General features: G+C 39.9%; 1 long non-coding RNA gene and 2 other non-coding genes across 5 annotated transcripts; 2 read left to right on the forward strand and 1 right to left on the reverse strand.

The window, feature by feature from the left end:
* Positions 1 to 4,021: 4,021 nt before the first annotated feature.
* LOC137080117 (U2 spliceosomal RNA) lies at positions 4,022 to 4,206 on the forward strand. Its single transcript, XR_010905994.1, has one exon. It is a non-coding gene; the product is annotated as a U2 spliceosomal RNA (small nuclear RNA).
* A 461-nt stretch (positions 4,207 to 4,667) lies between these two features.
* Positions 4,668 to 4,831, forward strand: LOC137079619 (U1 spliceosomal RNA). The gene has a single exon (XR_010905568.1). It is a non-coding gene; the product is annotated as a U1 spliceosomal RNA (small nuclear RNA).
* Positions 4,832 to 9,162: 4,331 nt separating this feature from the next.
* Positions 9,163 to 17,312, reverse strand: LOC137079090 (uncharacterized). Of its 3 annotated transcripts, XR_010905403.1 has the most exons (5): positions 17,093 to 17,312; positions 15,862 to 16,859; positions 15,644 to 15,708; positions 15,082 to 15,234; positions 9,163 to 11,602 (listed from the first exon to the last, which is right to left on the reverse strand). It is a non-coding gene; the product is annotated as an uncharacterized lncRNA (long non-coding RNA). The 3 variants fall into 3 exon arrangements; XR_010905401.1 differs by having other exon boundaries at positions 15,862 to 17,312; XR_010905402.1 differs by lacking the exon at positions 15,082 to 15,234 and having other exon boundaries at positions 15,862 to 17,312.
* Between the last annotated feature and the right edge of the window lie 629 nt (positions 17,313 to 17,941).

Below are 17,941 nucleotides of genomic sequence, written 5' to 3' on the forward strand. Positions count from 1 at the left end.
ATCAAACAAATAAACGAAAGATTATTTGTTATTAACTAGCATCAGTTATATTACCTCTAATGTAAATTAGAAAATCATATACTGATAATAATCAACAATGCCAATGTCTCTAGAAAGAGGTTTGGTTAAGTGATATTTACGTTCCACATGGTTGAGTAAGCAGTCCGATGGTGATGACTTCTTCCAATGGTTTTGCTGGGAGACAGTGCAGTGAAGAAAGGAGCTGGAATCTGTTTCAACAGCCTTGAACACGAAGATCTGTGGAATGCTGATCTCCTGGGGCACCAAAGGGTCCTAAAATCTGGAACACGCAGATGAAGCCCTGAAGTAGGTGCAGAAGGTCCTTAATCTGGAACACGCAGATGAAGGAACCTTGAAGTGAAGGTTTGCTCTCCTGAGCTTAACCTTGTTGCAAATGTCTCTGTGTGTCTTCTGCCTCTTTGGACCAGACACTCAGAAGTTGGTCAATCTGCTCTGTTCTCTTTAGCATGGAGACTCGGGACGTGCTGTAGTCGTCTCGCTGGACTAAAACTCTGAACGTAGTGTTGGTTAATATCTCTTTCCTCACAGGCTGGAGGCTCAGAACGTTGTCGTATCTGTCACTGCCTCACAAGCTGTAGATTCAGATCCTCGGATCTTGTGTTGTCTCTCTGGTTAAACCAGAGGCTCAGAACTTGGTTGCTCTGTCACAGTCTAATCCTCGGCGGACAGACTCAGAACTTGGTGAACTGTTTGTCTCTCGGATGTGGAGACTCAGAACCTGGTTGCTCTGTCACAGTCTAATCCTCACGGGACAGACTCAGAACAAGGTGTGTCTATTGAAAGGGTACCTTTATCCTTTTCTGAATAGGAGGAGATTGCAATTTGGCGCTTCTCCATTCCAGTGTTGCTATTGGCTGCTGGCATCAGAGAGGGCACACAGTGTGGCCCACCCTTCTTTCCCCTGTGGAACTCATTTGCACACTGTACACAGTTAAAAGTCTTTAAAGTGTCTTTAAAGTTCATCAATGCATTTCTCACTTTCCAAACCATCATCAGAATACCCTTGGCAATATACTAAACAAATAGACACCAAACATGATGGAAAAAGATTGAACTGTCATGTGTTCATTCATTTGTTCATTAACAGCTGCATTTGTGGAAGATGTTGCATTACAAATAGCTGTCACTGAGAATACTTATTTCTCTGAATAAGTATGAGATGGATGTGTGTAGTTTACATCAGTCTTAAGGTTTCCAAACATAGTTGTGAATGGATTTGGATGGATCAGTTTTGGTCTTTCTTTGTTTCACCCACTACTGCTGAAGTCCCAAGGAATGTTTATGGCCGTCACAAATCAGGTCATTAGGGATCCGTCTCTAGATGGGTGAAGGGCAGAAACTGCATGTGGACCAATGAGAAGTCCTGTCCTTCCTGGGCTTGGTACTAGAGGTCTTCTTCTTGCCCTCAAAGAGGTGTCTGGCTGTTGTCCAAGCATCTTTATCTGATGGCGTTGGACATCTTGTTTGTGCTAGTCCAACAAGATCCAATCAAAATGGAGCAAACCTTTGTCCACTGTTACGGGCAAAGAGGGGCCCGGCCATAAACTGGGCCCTAGAATGTGCTGTTCACTACAGGTTTGTATGAAGATCAAGCTAAATGGTTTTTGTTTAAAAGGAGACATGAGACAAGGGAGAATGGGGAGGCGTGTAATGGTGGGTTTTTTAGGTCAGTAAGGGATCAAAAAGAGAAGCAAATAATTGTTGAGTTAAAGGATAAGGAAGGGGAGATTCTGGGGAAAACCGAAGAGATAACTGAATATGTGGGTCAGTATTTTCAACAATTTTTCAGTAAAAGAGAGATAGTAAAGGAGAAAAGTGATTTTTTTGTTAATTTCCTGTCTAGCGTAGTCCCTGATGAGGTTGGGGCTGAGTTAAATTCTCCAATAACATTGGAAGAGGTGGAAGGAGCATTGAGAAGGATGAGTAAAGGTAAGGTGCCAGGGATTGATGGCCTACCAGTTGAATTTTATGTTAGGTTTTTCAATATTTTAGGTCCTCATTTGATGGAGGTGGTGCGGGAAGTGTTAGAAAATAAAAGTATGAGTGGTTCAATGGCAACTGGAGTGATAACTCTTCTATATAAAAAAGGCGAAAGGTCGGACATAACAAATTATAGGCCGCTCACAATGCTTACAGTGGACTATAAGATTATAGCAAAGGTGTTGGCAGACAGATTGAGGAAAGCCCTTCCCCATGTGGTGCATGTTGATCAAACATGTGGAGTTGAGGGTCGCAGCATTAAGTGGAATCTTCAGCTGATCAGGGATGTTATAGCATGGGTGGAGGATAGGGAGTTACCATTGATGGTGGTTAGCTTAGATCAGGCTAAAGCCTTTGATAGGGTGAATAGATGGTTTCTGTTTAAGGTAATAGAGAGGATGGGTTTGGGTGAGGAATATATAGGGTGGATTAGAACGCTGTATACTGGGGCTAGGTGTTTGGTGCAGGTGAACGGGGCATTAGGACAGAGCTTTGATGTGTGGGAGGGAGTGAGACAGGGGTGTCCTCTCTCTCCTTTACTTTTTGTTCTTTATATGGAGCCATTGGCTCAGGCGATAAGGCGAGATGGCAGAATAAAAGGTCTGCGGGTACCAGGAGGTAAGGGGGCGGTAGTGAAACTATCGCAGTACGCAGATGATACTACACTACTGTTGGATTCAGACAAGTGTCTTGAGAGGGCATTGCATTTGTTTGAGGAGTTTTCCTTAGCATCTGGGGCTAGTCTAAATATTTCAAAATCAGCTGTTTTTTGGGAAGTTTAGGCAAAGACGGAATGGAATTGGGGGGTTGCAGGTGTGTGAGGGGCCTTTAAAAATATTGGGTATAAGATTTCAGAATGAAGGCTCAGCTACTCTGAATTGGGAAGAGCGCATTGTTTCGGTGCAGAAGAGGCTAGCAAGGTGGAAAGGGCGAAGATTGACATTGTGGGGGAAAGTTTTGGTACTGAAGATAGAGGTGTTGTCAGTGTTTCAGTACTTGGCTGTCATTTATCCTTTGCCGGCTAGTATGAGGAAGTCAGTAACAAGGTTAATATTTACTTTTGTCTGGGGAGGAAGATATGAATATGTAAAAAGAACTGAAATGTTTAATTCGATTAAGGAAGGAGGGCGGGATGTACCTCATGTTCCTTTAAAGCTTGATTGTTTTTTTGTGTCTTCAATCTTAGCCCAGTTAGCGGGGACTGCTGAGCATCCGTCTTGGTTTTTTCTTAGGTTATTTTTTTCTTATCAAGCAAGGCACGTGATGAGGTGGTCCAATGAGGGTCCAAGGTCGGAAACGCTGCCGTGGCATTATAGGCATGCAGTTAAATGGATGAGTAAATATCCTGAGAGTAAGGAGATAACAGTGTGTTTGGACCAGAGGATGTTGTATGGAAAGGTAAGGGAGAGGGTGTCTAGTGTAGTTCGGGTGGGGGTCTCAAGGGAGGTGTGGTTGAATATTCAACCCAAAAATCTTGATAATGACTTAAAAGATCTTAATTGGTTGTGTTTTTTGAGGCGTTTGCCCGTAAAAGAGATTATGTATAGGCACGGTATAGCAAAAGATGGAAAGTGCCCAAGGGAGGGGTGTTGGGAAGAAGAGACAATAAAACATACTTTTTGGGAGTGTGGGTTTGCACAGAGTGTGTGGGTGAAGGGAAAGAGGGTGTTAGGGGTGATCTCAGAAAATTTTAAGGTGTCGGGGGAGAATGTAATCGGTGGAATAAGAAGTAATAAGGGGGAAGGGAAAGTGGCTTATATGCTGTGGTTAATAATAAGTTTGGTCAAAAAAGGACTTTGGGAGGAAAGACAGGGAATATGTAGGGGGAAAGGGAAAAGGTCAGAAGAAGGGGTAATACGGGGAGTGGAGTATGAAGTAAGGGCAAGGATTAGGTGGGATATACAAAGATGGGGGAAACATGCAGCTAAAGAGAGGTGGAAAGGGTTGTTTGGGTTATATGATGACGAATTGAAAGAGAATGAGATGAGATAATATGTGTATGTAATTTTGAGTTGTATGTGAAAAAAAAAAACTGTTCTTATCAGTTTAATATCTGATACGTCCCCTATCCGGGGACTGCATATTAAATTGATTTTTGGCACATGGAGCCGGAACCGGGGCTTGCTCCGTCCACTCCACGCATCGACCTGGTATTGCAGTGCCTCCAGGAACGGTGTGCTTCCCCTTTTGGGGACTGCGAATTGTTGTGACTAATAGAAGAACCAACAACACCACTGGAATTTTGTCAGAGAATACAGAAATACGCAGGAAGCGCATACAGAATGACGATGAGGTGACGCAACGATGACCGTGCCACAGAGAAAGCAGCAAGCTGCGGTCATATGAGCATAGGGAAAAAAGAAGAACAAAAGCGTCGGTTGCCGGCCGGCTGACTCATCACCGTCACAGCACGTTTTTTGATGTCCCTCTTATTTGAGAGTCTTTACCAACGAGCTGATGAGTCGAATCAGGGGTTTGTGTTGGATGGATTAGGGACACCTGATTCAAATCAAGGTCACGCACGCACGCAGCAGTCAAGCAATGGAAGGTGCCCCGTCCTTCCTTTTCTTGGGGGAGGGGAAGGTCACCTTGTTTGAGGATGGCGAAGGGGGATAGGGCGCCTCTGCCTGGAGGCCAGGCAACTCATACTTACCTGGCAGGGGAGACACCATGATCAGGAAGGTGGTTCACCCAGGGCGAGGCTCGGCCATTGCACTCCGGTTGTGCTGACCCCTGCGAATTCCCCAAATGTGGGAATCTCGACTGCATAATTTATGGTAGTGGGGGACTGCGTTCGCGCTCTCCCCTGTACACACTGGTTAAAAGCAGATAATGTGGAGGGAAAAAGCGTGCGGTTCTTGACGCTTGTGGCGCCGCCCACTGCCCCAAAGGGTGAAGTTGCACCAGCTTTGTTATGTTTCTGTCTCTTTCTGCTGTGTCAGCCAGTGACCCGGAGAGTTCAGAGAACTGAACTGCGTTTGTTTTCATCGAGGTTGTCGAAACCTGCGACCGGTTTGCCGAATGTGGTTTTTCCCACAAACTTTGATATTCAACGGGCGAGTTGATTGACAGCAGTGGTCCCAAAGGCAAAGTTGTTCGGATGGAGGTTTTCTGTCCTATGGTACGACTGTCTCGTGCGCGTGCGTGAAAAAGCACGCGACATACGTTCGCCTACAGCCGCTCTCATGTTGTTGCTTTTTCATTTTAAAGCGCCACTAGGTGGCCTTTCACCGCGTCCTTTCTCGCCTGACCCCAGACTGAGCCCGTGCACGGGTGTACCAGCTTGGGTGAAATTGTCTCGTTCCGTCCAAGAGCTATAGCCGTTCTAGCAGACCCCGCCTCGCCCACCCCGTAGGTTTCGGCCTGCCGCCGCCAAGCTGAATCGAAATTCCCACTTTTTTTCCGATCTGGACAGACAGTCAGACTCCAGAGAATCTTTCTGCACTGGTTTGGGCCAGATCGGGCAAAAGACCTAGGACTAGTGTGCAAAAGTAGGTTTTTCACAAAATCCCAAATACCCGAAAATTTCGCCAGCGCAACCTTCGAATCCGAGGCGTGCGTCTCGCTCGGCTCGAGCCAAGGATTCCGATGATATAAGACACTTGGTTCTGCGGCGTGCGGTTTGGGAGCTACGAGCCATTTCGTACTTTCAGTGGCTGTCACTGCATGAAAAGTGGGATTTTCGTCCCCGTAAACGGCCAGAAATCTCCCTGATTTTCGACAATTAACGTCAGTTTACAGCCTGTGAACGTCGCGTTCGTCTGTGCCACATATTGACGGAAACGAACCATGACGTATGTGGAGCTTGCGGAGGCATGCTGGCGCCGGCGCTAATGGCTCTAATTAGCATATAAATAGCAGCTCTGGGCGGCGCCTTGCCGGAATGGCTTGAATTTTCTCACTCAGTATTGGTTGAAACTACTACATTGAAACAAGAAATATCACTCGTGATTGGTTGGCAGATCTGTTACTATTGGTCAACCTGGGTAATAAATTAATAAATTTAAACCCCCAAATTATAATAATTTTACACACATATATATAAAATTATGATTTGCATATTATTTTTTAATTGTATATATTCATATTCATGTGATATGCTATTATGTTTTATATTCATGTCATTGTTATCCTATGGACTACGCTATTATAACCATCAAGGACATTCATTTATTGAGGAAAGGAAAATATGCCAGGGACGTGCAGTTTATTCAAAGAAAGAGCTTTATTAGAACAAACACAAACACACAACCAAATGCAAAACGTTTGAGATCTGCCCACACAACAATAGGAAGCTCACGAGAAGCCCAAAATCCTACAGCACCATGAAGTCTCTGTTTTCCGCTTCAGAGCTGTAGGTAACTAGCGCCATTCTGTCTGTTTTAAGTCCTTTTTCAGACGTCTGTCGTGCGTTGCCCTGTTCTTTGGAATCGCCTCTAATCTCGATTGCAGCGTGGCACAGAGCTCGGCGAGCTCCTGGCTGGTCAAACAGTCCATCCAGACACCGCGCAAACGATGCCGTCTTCCTCATCAGACATCAGGTCTATGGTAGCGCACTTCCAAAGGCCCACCTCATCCTCAGCTAACACACTCTTTCTTGCTTGTAGCAGCTGTAAAAACAAACAATAAAGACAATCAGTATTGCGCGATGTACTGCGTAAAATGCACCTGAAAAATAGTCACACTGACCAAAAACGGATCTAATCTAATAAATCTTACCCTCTTTCTTCTCAATCGACTCCGAGTTGAACTCTTCACAGCTTTTCAAGAACTGGATGTTTGTACCTCCTGCGTACTGTCTATGTCTTACATGCAGCTGGAAAACAATTAAATGAGTGTTATGACGAAGTTGTGAAGACGGCGTACTGCTTCCTGTAAAATGACCAGAAAAAGAAAACACTTTTATAAAGCAACTTACATTTGTTCTTTTACAAGGCTAATTTCAGCTTGTGCTACTTAAAAAGCTTTGCTTTAGGTTACTTTAGCTTAGATCATGGGCGTAGATTACGCGGGGGACGCGGGGGACGTGTCCCCCTCACTTTTAATAAAATGTATTTTCGTCCCCCGCACTTTTACTGGGTCTCACCGATCCTAGTCGACCCGCTCCGAGCGGGATTCGAACCTGCGCGAGGGCGGGCAAGTTAACAGGGACGCTAAAAAACAGCTTTCTCTAATCTCGGTTGAGAGCGCGCTTCTTGAGGTCACGGGCAAATGTATTTACATAGAAACCAAAGTGAATACATCAAGATTTAAATTCAGAGACAAAAAATTATCTATGCAGGACCTGTAATTTTATTCGAATCTAAATATGAGGAGGGCGCCCTCTCACAGAAAGTCCAAAAGCGGATTCGTAGAGGTAATACTGTCACGCTGGCGCTGCAGCTGAAGGAAAATAATCGTTATGATGATGAAACGTGACGACGACAATCAGAAGATTGCGACAATATATGCTTTATGTGTGTTTTTCAAGTCATCTCAATGTAGGCTATTTATTGGCAATAAAGTAGGCTATATGAATAATGCAGCTTTTAATGTTTAGTATCTTCTGCTCACCAAGGCTGCATTTATGTAATCAAAAATAGTTAAAACAGTACTATTTTGAAATATTATTACAAATTAAAACAGCTTTTTTTCTATGTGAATATATATAGTAATTTATTCCTGTGATCAAAGCTGAATTTATAATCATTACTCCAGTCTTCAGTGTCACAAGATCCTTCACTAATCGTTATAATCAAGATATAATAATCAAGATATAATCAAGATATAAGATATAAAAAATAATTTATAATCAAGAAACATTTATAATTATTATCTGTGTTGAAAACAGTTGTGCTGCTTAAAAATGTTGTGGAAACCACGATAGCCTACATGTTATTTTTCAGGATTCTTTAATGAATAGAATGTTCAATGGACAGCATTTATTTGCATTTATTAAATACATTATCTTTTTTAATCTTAAAAATATCACTTGTGATCAATTTAATCCATGCCTGATCAATAAAAGTACTAATTTCTCTCTTTTTTAATTTTACCACAAATGTTTAGATGGTTTCCACAAAAATTAAGCAGCACCTTGAGCAGCAAAACTGATAATAATCATAAATGTGTGTTGATCATCAGATCCTCATCTGAGAATGATTAGTGAAGGATCATGTGACACTGAAGACTGGAGTAATGATTATAAATTCAGATTTGATCACAGGAATAAATTACACTTTACTATATATTCACATGGAGAACAGCTGGTTTACATCAGAATATATCTATATTTTTTTACATTGCATAAAATCTATGGAATCTTAATGCACAATTGTTTGTAGTATATAAACCAATCATAAAATTGGCATAAAAAATAGGAGAATAATATTATAGATATTAATTAGTGGTTATTGTTCAGCAGTGTATTTGATATCTTGCCCAATTAAAAGCAAGAGATGTGATAAATTATATTGGTCCAAAAGGGGGGGGGGGGGGGGGGGGGATTACGACATTTCTGTCCCCCTCACTTCTGAAAAGATGGCTACGCCCCTGGCTTAGATAACAGTCTTACCGCAATCTTAGGACTGGTCTTCTCTTAGGCACTCGTCTTCTCTTCTTAAAGTTCGTATCTTCCACACAGTTTTTCGACTCCAAAGCAAGCAACCTATCATCTACCCAGATAGCACACATACGTCGGGCCGATGTCGGCGCGATGCACAAAGTTCCATCGGAAAGACATCGATCAGAGAGCGTTTGCTAATTGGGACAAAGTCGCCGAGACATCGGCATTTGATCGCGAATGCTGTCCGGCCGACGTGTGGACGATGCAAAACAGCAAATCCTGGCCACTATTCATGGGCTTTCTAGGACCTTTATTTAGGTCGAACCTTTCGGGTTACACCCAGATAGCACACTGGCATAGAATCAACGTTACACTCTCGGCATTAAAGACCAACGTCACACACTCCATTCAAAACATCAATCTACGCAGATCATTTACTTACCTTATGCTGAATGACGTTGATGTCAGTTGAGTGAAACACGATGTTGATTTCAGTTTGGTACAGTTAACGTTAACACATTTTCTGTTTTAAAAATAGCAAATACTTAATACTAATAAGATACATTAGCCTGTTTATGTAATAATCACACATAACATTCAGTTAACATTGTTTTAATATTTACAGAGCAGTTACAGATAGCCTACATGTTTAGAGCAAACAATCTATATAAATATTCAATATGACAATATAATAGAAAAGGCATTTAATAGAAAAATATATATAATAGAAAAGGCATTTACATTCAAATACACAAAGAGGTAGGCTATACAGGTACATAAATTAAAAGCAATATTTACTCAAGAACAACTGATCACCAGACACATTATTTTTATTGGAGCACAAAAGGATATGTCAGTCAGAACATAATGAGACTCAAATGACAGGTTCTTTTCTAATGGTGACTGAGACTATGTGACTCTTTTTGTGTTACACAAAATAAATGCATATGGGTGAGTAGATGGTTTATAAAGAAAGCTTACCCTTGAAAATGTAGGGCAGAAGAATATTGCAGATGAATTGGTTTTCTTTTGCAACTATTGCAGCCTACTATCAGCAAGTGTAAACTCCTTGGTGAAAAAGGTGACAAAGATGTAACCCACATTTTCAATAGCATAGAGAAAATATTTTTAATTACTTTAAAAAATAAAATGCATATTATGGGCCAAAAAAGAGGTTTAAACCACACTGAAAAGTCATTATTAAATACCGCTGAGAATGATGCAATACTAGAGAAACTGGAAAATTAAAGTTTGACCATTGGACGAGAAATACTGATCGAGTCCGCAAAGTCCAGCCAATCTCTTGAATTAAATATAAATTGTTTATATATTGACTACAAACAGAATTAATAGTTGTTAATGAAATAGGTTTGGCATTGGTAAATTGAGACTGGAAAAAATATAACCAGAACATCGACTCAAACTATGCATGTGCTGTATAATATCGAGTATTATTTTAGCAAAACTAAGCACTGCTGACAGTGGAGAAAATTTCAGTCAAGTCACAGAGAAAATGTATTAGGATTTGTAAACTTGTAGTTTTCTTTTCTCTCACAAACACAACAGTTACATTTGTACTAATCCTATTCTACAAATCACAAATTAATAAAATCGTGGGCTCATTTTTTCCATCAAGGGGGAAAAAATCATACTCACGATCTCACATCATCTAACAAGTAAAATTTGTCCATGGCTTCACACTTTTGATACATGGGTGCACCAAACGCAGAATAAAGATACAGTCACACTACACTTTACATTACATTGACGAGAAACCTTTGTATTAAAGTCAAGTAGATATTTTTTTATATTTTGAATATACTGTTTTTAAATGTTGAATTCATGTTTATATAAAGACTCTGCAGAGCATGAAGTCATATCATGTTTTGTCATGTTTTTATCATTTGTTAATTTGTAGAATAGGACTTGTGCACCACCAGAAAATAATTTGAAAAGGTTTAACTGTTGTGTTCTTTGTGAGAAAGAAAAGTTTGCAACTTCTAAAAAAAACATTTTCTCTGACTTTAAGGGTGCTTTCACACCTGCCTTATTTAGTTCAGTTGAATCGTACTAGAGTTCATTTCCCTCTTTGGTGCGGTTCGTTTGGTGAAAGCAGCAATCGCACTCTGGTGCGCACCAAAAGCGGACTAAACAAGCGTACCGAGACCTCCTTGAAGAGCTGGTCTCGGTGCGCTTTCAAACGAACTCTGGAGCGGTTAGCTGGTGGTGAGAACGTGATCCGGCCTCGAACAGAACCAACTGCAAAAGTACTGATAATATTTTGACTAAACCAGCTGCCATAGTTAGCTGCGCTGACATTATGTGCATGACATTATTACCTGATAGATCGTTGGAAATATTTTCGGAATGAGCGTGTCAGAGTTAAGAATAATTAATGCACGCCTCCGATTGAAGTGACGAGTGATGTGCGCTTGCCGTCTGCAATACGTTGTTTTCAAGTCGCATCCGCGCTTCATTATAGAAAGGTATTGTTTGCATACTGTGGTTAATACACAATATGTAGTAGATTATGGCCAGGGACAAAACCTGCCCGCAGTCGTCTTTTTTATAATGTTATAGTTTGCTGGCTTTTCCTCTTCTGTTGAAATTTTCCCACAAAGTAAATTCTGACCAATCGAAAAGCAGTTTAGGTAATACACCATGGCCAATGAGTGATGTGGATGTTGTCACGTGTTTCAACTGGTCCGGACCAAAGCAATCAGTGTGGTGTGAAAAGGAACCAAAAAAGCTGTAAAATGCAACAATGTATTATTTAATTGTTTGGCCTTGGTTCGGACCAAATTAACTGAACAAGAGATGTGAAAGCACCCTAAGTGCACTGATGTGTGACTATTCTTTACAACTACAAATCCCACTGTCACAGGTGTTCAGTTTTTCTATAATAATACCCTCACAGAACAGGGTAGCAATCAGCCATCCATGCAAAAGCAGAGGTCAGTGTGGTGGCCTGTTGGTACATCTGTCCAGGCCAACATTTGATGTCTTCATGCCTTCAACTGGGGATTCCCAGAGAACCTGTAACAAAAATAGTACAGTTCAAAATCCATTGTACATACTCATTTACAAAGTATTGAATCTGGTTACACAAATTATCATACAAGGTTCAATTTAACTTTAGCTCAATATACAATATTTGCAGCATAATATTGCACAAAAGGCACGGTTTTGTCTTGCACTCTGAATATTCCATTAATTTGGCAATTTGTGACAAGCAGTGACATTGTCACATTTTCTTCTCTATTTAATTTTTATACAAAATGAATGATTAATGTAAAATATAAATAATTACATAACTAAACTGGAAAAATATTAGGGATGTCACAATTCTCAATATAATATTGACCCATTCGGTACGACACCCTTGGATCAATAGGCGCTTGTGTATTGCATTAATTTCTATGCATTTTATTTCTCTCTGAATTGGCTCTGTTTTGTGTGCCAATGAGTCTATGCTGATATGAGCAAAATATCCAATCACGATGCACTAAAGTTAGGGGGTGTTTAGCCACGGATGCAATGCTGGTGTCTTAGAGCGGTGAAGTGAGGCTGCAGGGCGCACCACCATCGTTTAAACCTGTGGTGTGGGTGGGGTGTGCGATATAAAGTTAAAGAGTTAGTTCACCCAAAATTAACCCAATAACCCAATAAATTCTGTCATAATTCCTCCTGTGGTTGGACACCGGTCAGACCTCCGTTCATCTTCACACACAGATGAAGATATTAGTGTTGAAATCCGATGATTTGATCGGTTTATTTGAAAGGGGACAGTGCAATTTCATAAAACACATGAACAAACATGGTTAAAAAAGCCAGAATTAGCTAAAAGGCTATTTTTCATCTGTAGTCCCCTGGCCAAGATGTAAAAAAAGCAATTAAATACATATAAAAATATGTATCAGATGGCTCAGAAAGGCCTTCATTGACACCAATGTAATTTCCTCTCTCAAGACCCATAAAGGCACTAAAGACGGCGTTACAAAGCCCATCTCACTACAGCGGCTCTATAATCATTTTATGATAGTAAAGTAGTAAGTAAGGTAATACTTTTTCAAAGTTCAGGAACTTTCGAGGGCGGGACTTGGGCGCTGAACATGCTGATTGGTTGAGCTCACGCAGCATTTTATTTCAAACGCGCGTTCGTCTCAGCCATCTTACGTGCAATGTCTGTAATAGCTAATAATAATATATATTGTCATTTTAAATCTAGCTTTACAAGCTTTCTGAATATGCTGCTGAATCTGCATATTAGTGCTCTTTTCTGTCATAACCAGCAAAAGCAGCACAGCTTGAATCTCTTCCATACTTGTTATTAATTTTTTTTCACCATGTAAACGACCTGACCGATTACTTTTAAGTGTGCGTTCTTACATGACGTGACAGCGCGCGCCGCGCTCATGTTGACAAGAGAGAATAGTTAATTTTTCTGAGGGGTAAACATTTTATTTCGTAAGTTATGAAGATAATGTTGGAGTAATGACACAGTGTATATTGCCCCAGGCAGTTTTTACTTTAACTGCGCCTGACAGAAGATTTTTTTTTCTGAGATGATTATTACACTTTACAACAAATAAATAGCTATAAATAATACTGTATTAGTCCTGGTGGCTGTTAAGAGTTGCTATGGCTACAGTTAACACACTCCAGCTGCTGGAGAAAACAGCGGTTGACATTTTTGATGCGGCAGACAAGCTGCATGTGACAAAATGATTGCGATTGAAAGTCAACACATGTAAACACCAGATCAGTTTAGATAACGGCTCATGTAGACAGTCCACTAAATCTTTCAATCGGTATACACAAAAATGATTACTGTCCGACATTGATGGAGGAGCAGTCGCGCAGTAGGTTACATCACCAGACTAATTTGCCTAATCTTCCCGGAACTTTAGATCGCGGTCGAAACGCAGACAGTTGCAGGTTTGGGGGGGGTCTTGATGAGTGTCTGCTTGGATACTCATCAAGATGGACATGTTGACATACTTCTTGTGCGAGTTTGTCCGTTTAAGCGCAAGACTTGTAAGAGAACTCAATATTTGAGACGTGCTGTGAGACGTGCGCGCTCTCGGATGATGCACAGAGACAGATCTTCTGAAAGCGCGCTAGAGTTCTCATTCGTGTCTTCTGGCTCTACACGCGGGTGATGAAGGTGAAAATGACTGGTTTTTCTTTTATTATCACTGTTGTTGTAGTGTATAACTGAGGAGCCAGTACGTGTATCCATCGACAGGATAATTTAATAAACAAAGCATAATTTTCAAGTTATAACCCATATTATATAGTTCGGCCATATTGTTTTGGTGATGAAAGTCTTTTGGCAGAAAGCCGAAAATTTGGTGCATCCCTACTAAATAATGACTTCTATAGTGATGGGTGATTTTAAAACACTTCTTCCTGAAGCATCCGAGCATATCGATTCATGACCAAACTGCTGAAATCACGTGACTTTGACGATCCGAATCATGATTCGATACTGATTCATAACGGTTCGAAGCTTCAGGAAGCGGTGTTTTGAAAACAGCCATCACTATATAAGTCGTTATTTTGCTTTTTTTGGCGGACAAAAACTATTCTCATCGCTTCATAAAATTAGTGTAGAACCACTGTAGTGAGATTTTTCATTTTTGGGTGAACTAACCCATTAAATTCATATAACAAGATTATAACAGATAATTCCATTAGATTTTGAAAAATGTAATTCAATTTTGTGGAAAAGTTTTCCTTAATTTAAGTTCGTTCAATAGCTTTGTTTTTGAGTGTATTTTCCAGACTAACAATGTAACATTAAACCTATCAAAATAAATTAAAGGGATAGTTCACCCAAAAATGAAAATGTGATGTTTATCTGCTGACCCGCAGGGCATCTGAGATGTAGGTGTGTTTGTTTTTTCAGTAGAACTCAGATGAAGATTTTTAACTTTGACATGCATTATACGAGCGATATTAATCCATATTAAACCCCAACCCCTGTTGCTCGTGGCGACACATCGAAACGATCGGTTTCTGTGATAAACACAACTGTATTTGTTATTTTTTTACCTCATATAAGACGAATCTCATTTAGGATGAGTAGGTCAAAATCCCGGCGCGAACGTAGATGCCTCATTCGACCGATCCATCGAGGCACTAATAAGGCATATATCTATGATCGCACCGGGTTTTGACCTTCTTAGATGGAACTAATGGCGTTGGGAATACTAGATGAGATTCGTCTGATATGAGGTAAAAAATAACACAAATACTGGTGTGCTTCTCACAGAAAGTGATCGTTTTGTGTTTTAAGACATCAATGTGTCGCCACGTGCCGCTGTGTTTAATATGATTCCTAAGTCTTTGTGTTTTTTACTCTCATAGAAATACACCCCATTGACATGCATTATATGAGCAACAGCTAAGTTAAAAATCTTCATTTGTGTTCTACTGAAGAAATAAACACACCTACATCTCGGAAGCCCAGCAGATAAACAGCACAGTCTAATTTTTTGAGTGAACTATACCTTTAATACAGATTGAAGCCTGTTGTTTTCAGTCTTTTGATCTGAGATAGTGGCAGCTATTGGGAAACTCCCCATCTTCATGTACTAATTGTAGATGTCATCAAGGCCTTGTCCTGAAGAATCTCAGCACCAAACGCTTGCTTTATATCTGATCTGGTAATAAGAGCACAGCAATAACTGTAAGAACTCTAATGATATCTTTACCCTTTGACACTGTATTGTGATATAATTCAAACATTTTAGAGGCTAATAGTATAAGCAGTGAGTACGCTGAAAAATAACTTAAATGCCTAAAGTTGTTGACCGCCTGAACCACAGTCAGCATTTAAAGTATTTAAGTATTTAGTAAAAGTATTTAAGACCATAACATCCTGTTATCATAATAGTTAATCATAAATACAAACTATAACACATTACATTTGTCACCTTGTCTAATTTTGCTGATTATTTTACTCTAAAGGCTTTTCAGATGGTCTTACTGTAACAACATGGAGTTAATGTTTTTAAAATGTACAGACCCCCAACTTTTGAACAGTAGTATAATTTTTGAGGTTTTGCTTACCAGTCATCTAGTTTTTAGCCTGAGATTTTCTTCAACAGGAGTGCAGGCCATCAGCATGGAAGAATCTAGGAACATAAACAATTTATCACAGAGCCTATATAATGCCAGGCTTATTAGAAGGAAACAAGCTAGAGCAGAGGTGAAACGCAGATAAGAGAAAGTAGAATATGCAGAGTATACATACAATAATTTCTTAACATAATTTGTTTTAGGCTTACTTCATTTTACATTGCTCAGTGTTACTTAGGTGTGGTTGTCAGAACCTTGCAAACTGTAATAAAAAATAATTTTGCAAAAGAAAATAACATGCATGGTGATGTAGGTAAAATATTTATTATGGTAACACTTTGGTATGGGAAACATTCACTTAACTTTTGCCTCAAATTCATAATTTACTGCTTAATAGATAGTAAGGTAGTTGTTGTAGCGTTTAAGTTTAGTTAGATACCAGGAAGAATTTAGGGATGTTGTAGTATAAGGTCATGCATTAATATGTGCTTAATAATACTAATAAACAGCAAATGTGCAAGCTAAGAATTGTTCACCTTACTAAAGTGTTACCTTTTGTAGAAAAAATACTAAAGATCTAATGAGATTTTACCCTTCTCTGTCAGCAGCCCATGGGACCATCCTTTGCCTCCGTTGTTGTATTTTTTTTTTTTTTTTTACTGAAATCACAGGGGGGAAAAAATGAACGTAATTGGTATTAAATAATTAAACATTAAATGTAATTTAGGTTGTTGTTGTTGTTTTTTTACCGTGAAAGATCATTTCATTTGATTTTGGCGTTTCCTGTAATAACATTAACTTATAGTGAAGTTAGGTTAAATAAATTAGCTCACTTCCAATAACCCATTGACAGACTACCAGCAAACCTAAAAAAAACTATCAAAGCCTCTCTTATGCACATAAAGACGTGATTAAAAACTCACTTTCATTAGAGCTAAAGTATATTAGCAAACTGCTAATAAAAAACGGTTGAGATGCTAACGGACTTTTTCAAAGACACTGAACAATTTTAATAAAGTAAATATTCGACAGAAGCGTGTCAATTACAGTAAGAAACGTGTACGGAACAGTTTTATATTATTTGTGTAATGTTTATGGACTAAACTTACCTGAAAGCAGCGAAAATAACAGGAGCGTGTCCGTTACTGTGCTGTTGCTGGCTTGCTGCAAACTCCGGCCCGTTTCCATGGTAACTTCCAGTGTTTGACTGTTCAACGCACGCCCGTCAAAGTCACGCAGCAGCATTACGTAAATAAACACGTACATTACCAATTTAATGAACAGTCAGTTTATTTATAAGATGATGACAAATGTTCAGACAGTTTGGCAACTCAAAAAACTTTGGCACAAGAGTATGCACCATTTCTGACTAAAAACTGTGAGGAATTCTTGGAGTGAAAACTGCGATTACAAACTGCCTGTTTTTTTTTGAAAATTTACCTAAAACCCACAGATGGCGTCGCGTCGCTTCGTCTTTCTCTCGGGTTGGTGGCAAAGAGATGAATGGGCATCATGAGCAAACAGATAAACACAGCATCGGCCTCCAGTATATTGGGCCGACCCAAAGCCGACGAGCTGGAAATAAAGCGATATTCGCGTATGCCTGGCCGATACTTATTCGATGTTATGATTTGGAGGCCGACGTTCGCTCTGGGGCCGACGTCGGCCAGACGTATGTGTGCTATCTGGGTATGGACAGCAACCTGGAGATTCCTAAAGTTAACTGCTCGTTAAAATCGGCAGCAAACTGAGCAAGCTGACGAGATAGCCCACTGATTGCATTCAGCTGTTTCTTCCCGCCGGTGTTACGGATCAACTGGGGATCATGTTATCTGGGGACGGGCGCGTGCACGCAGCTAGTTTTACCCGGATTTACAGCAGATGTTAGACGAGGACAGATTCGTCACAGCGGATTTTCCACTGAACAGATTTAAAACGCTTTCCACATTATTGGTAAATGTTTGCATAATATCAGGCTCTGTGTTTTCCTCTGTCGCTGCTTTGCTGTATGTTTCAAACGCAGTTTAAGGGAAATTTTAATGTGGTTTCATTTCACAACACAGACCACGCCCACATTTTGTTACATTCTTTTCGATGAAAGTCGTATCCAATGACAATTACATTCAATAAATTACATTGTGTCGTATTAGTATCGGAATTTTTATTTTATTTTTAATAACTATTGTTTTTCTAATTTGCTTAGGGTATTTTTTAAATTATATATATATATATATATATATATATCCTAACTAAAATAACTCATAGCCTGTCATATTACCTTTCTCATAT

This window comes from Pseudorasbora parva, chromosome 6, assembly GCF_024679245.1.
Source record: "Pseudorasbora parva isolate DD20220531a chromosome 6, ASM2467924v1, whole genome shotgun sequence".
Taxonomy (NCBI): Eukaryota; Metazoa; Chordata; class Actinopteri; order Cypriniformes; family Gobionidae; genus Pseudorasbora; species Pseudorasbora parva.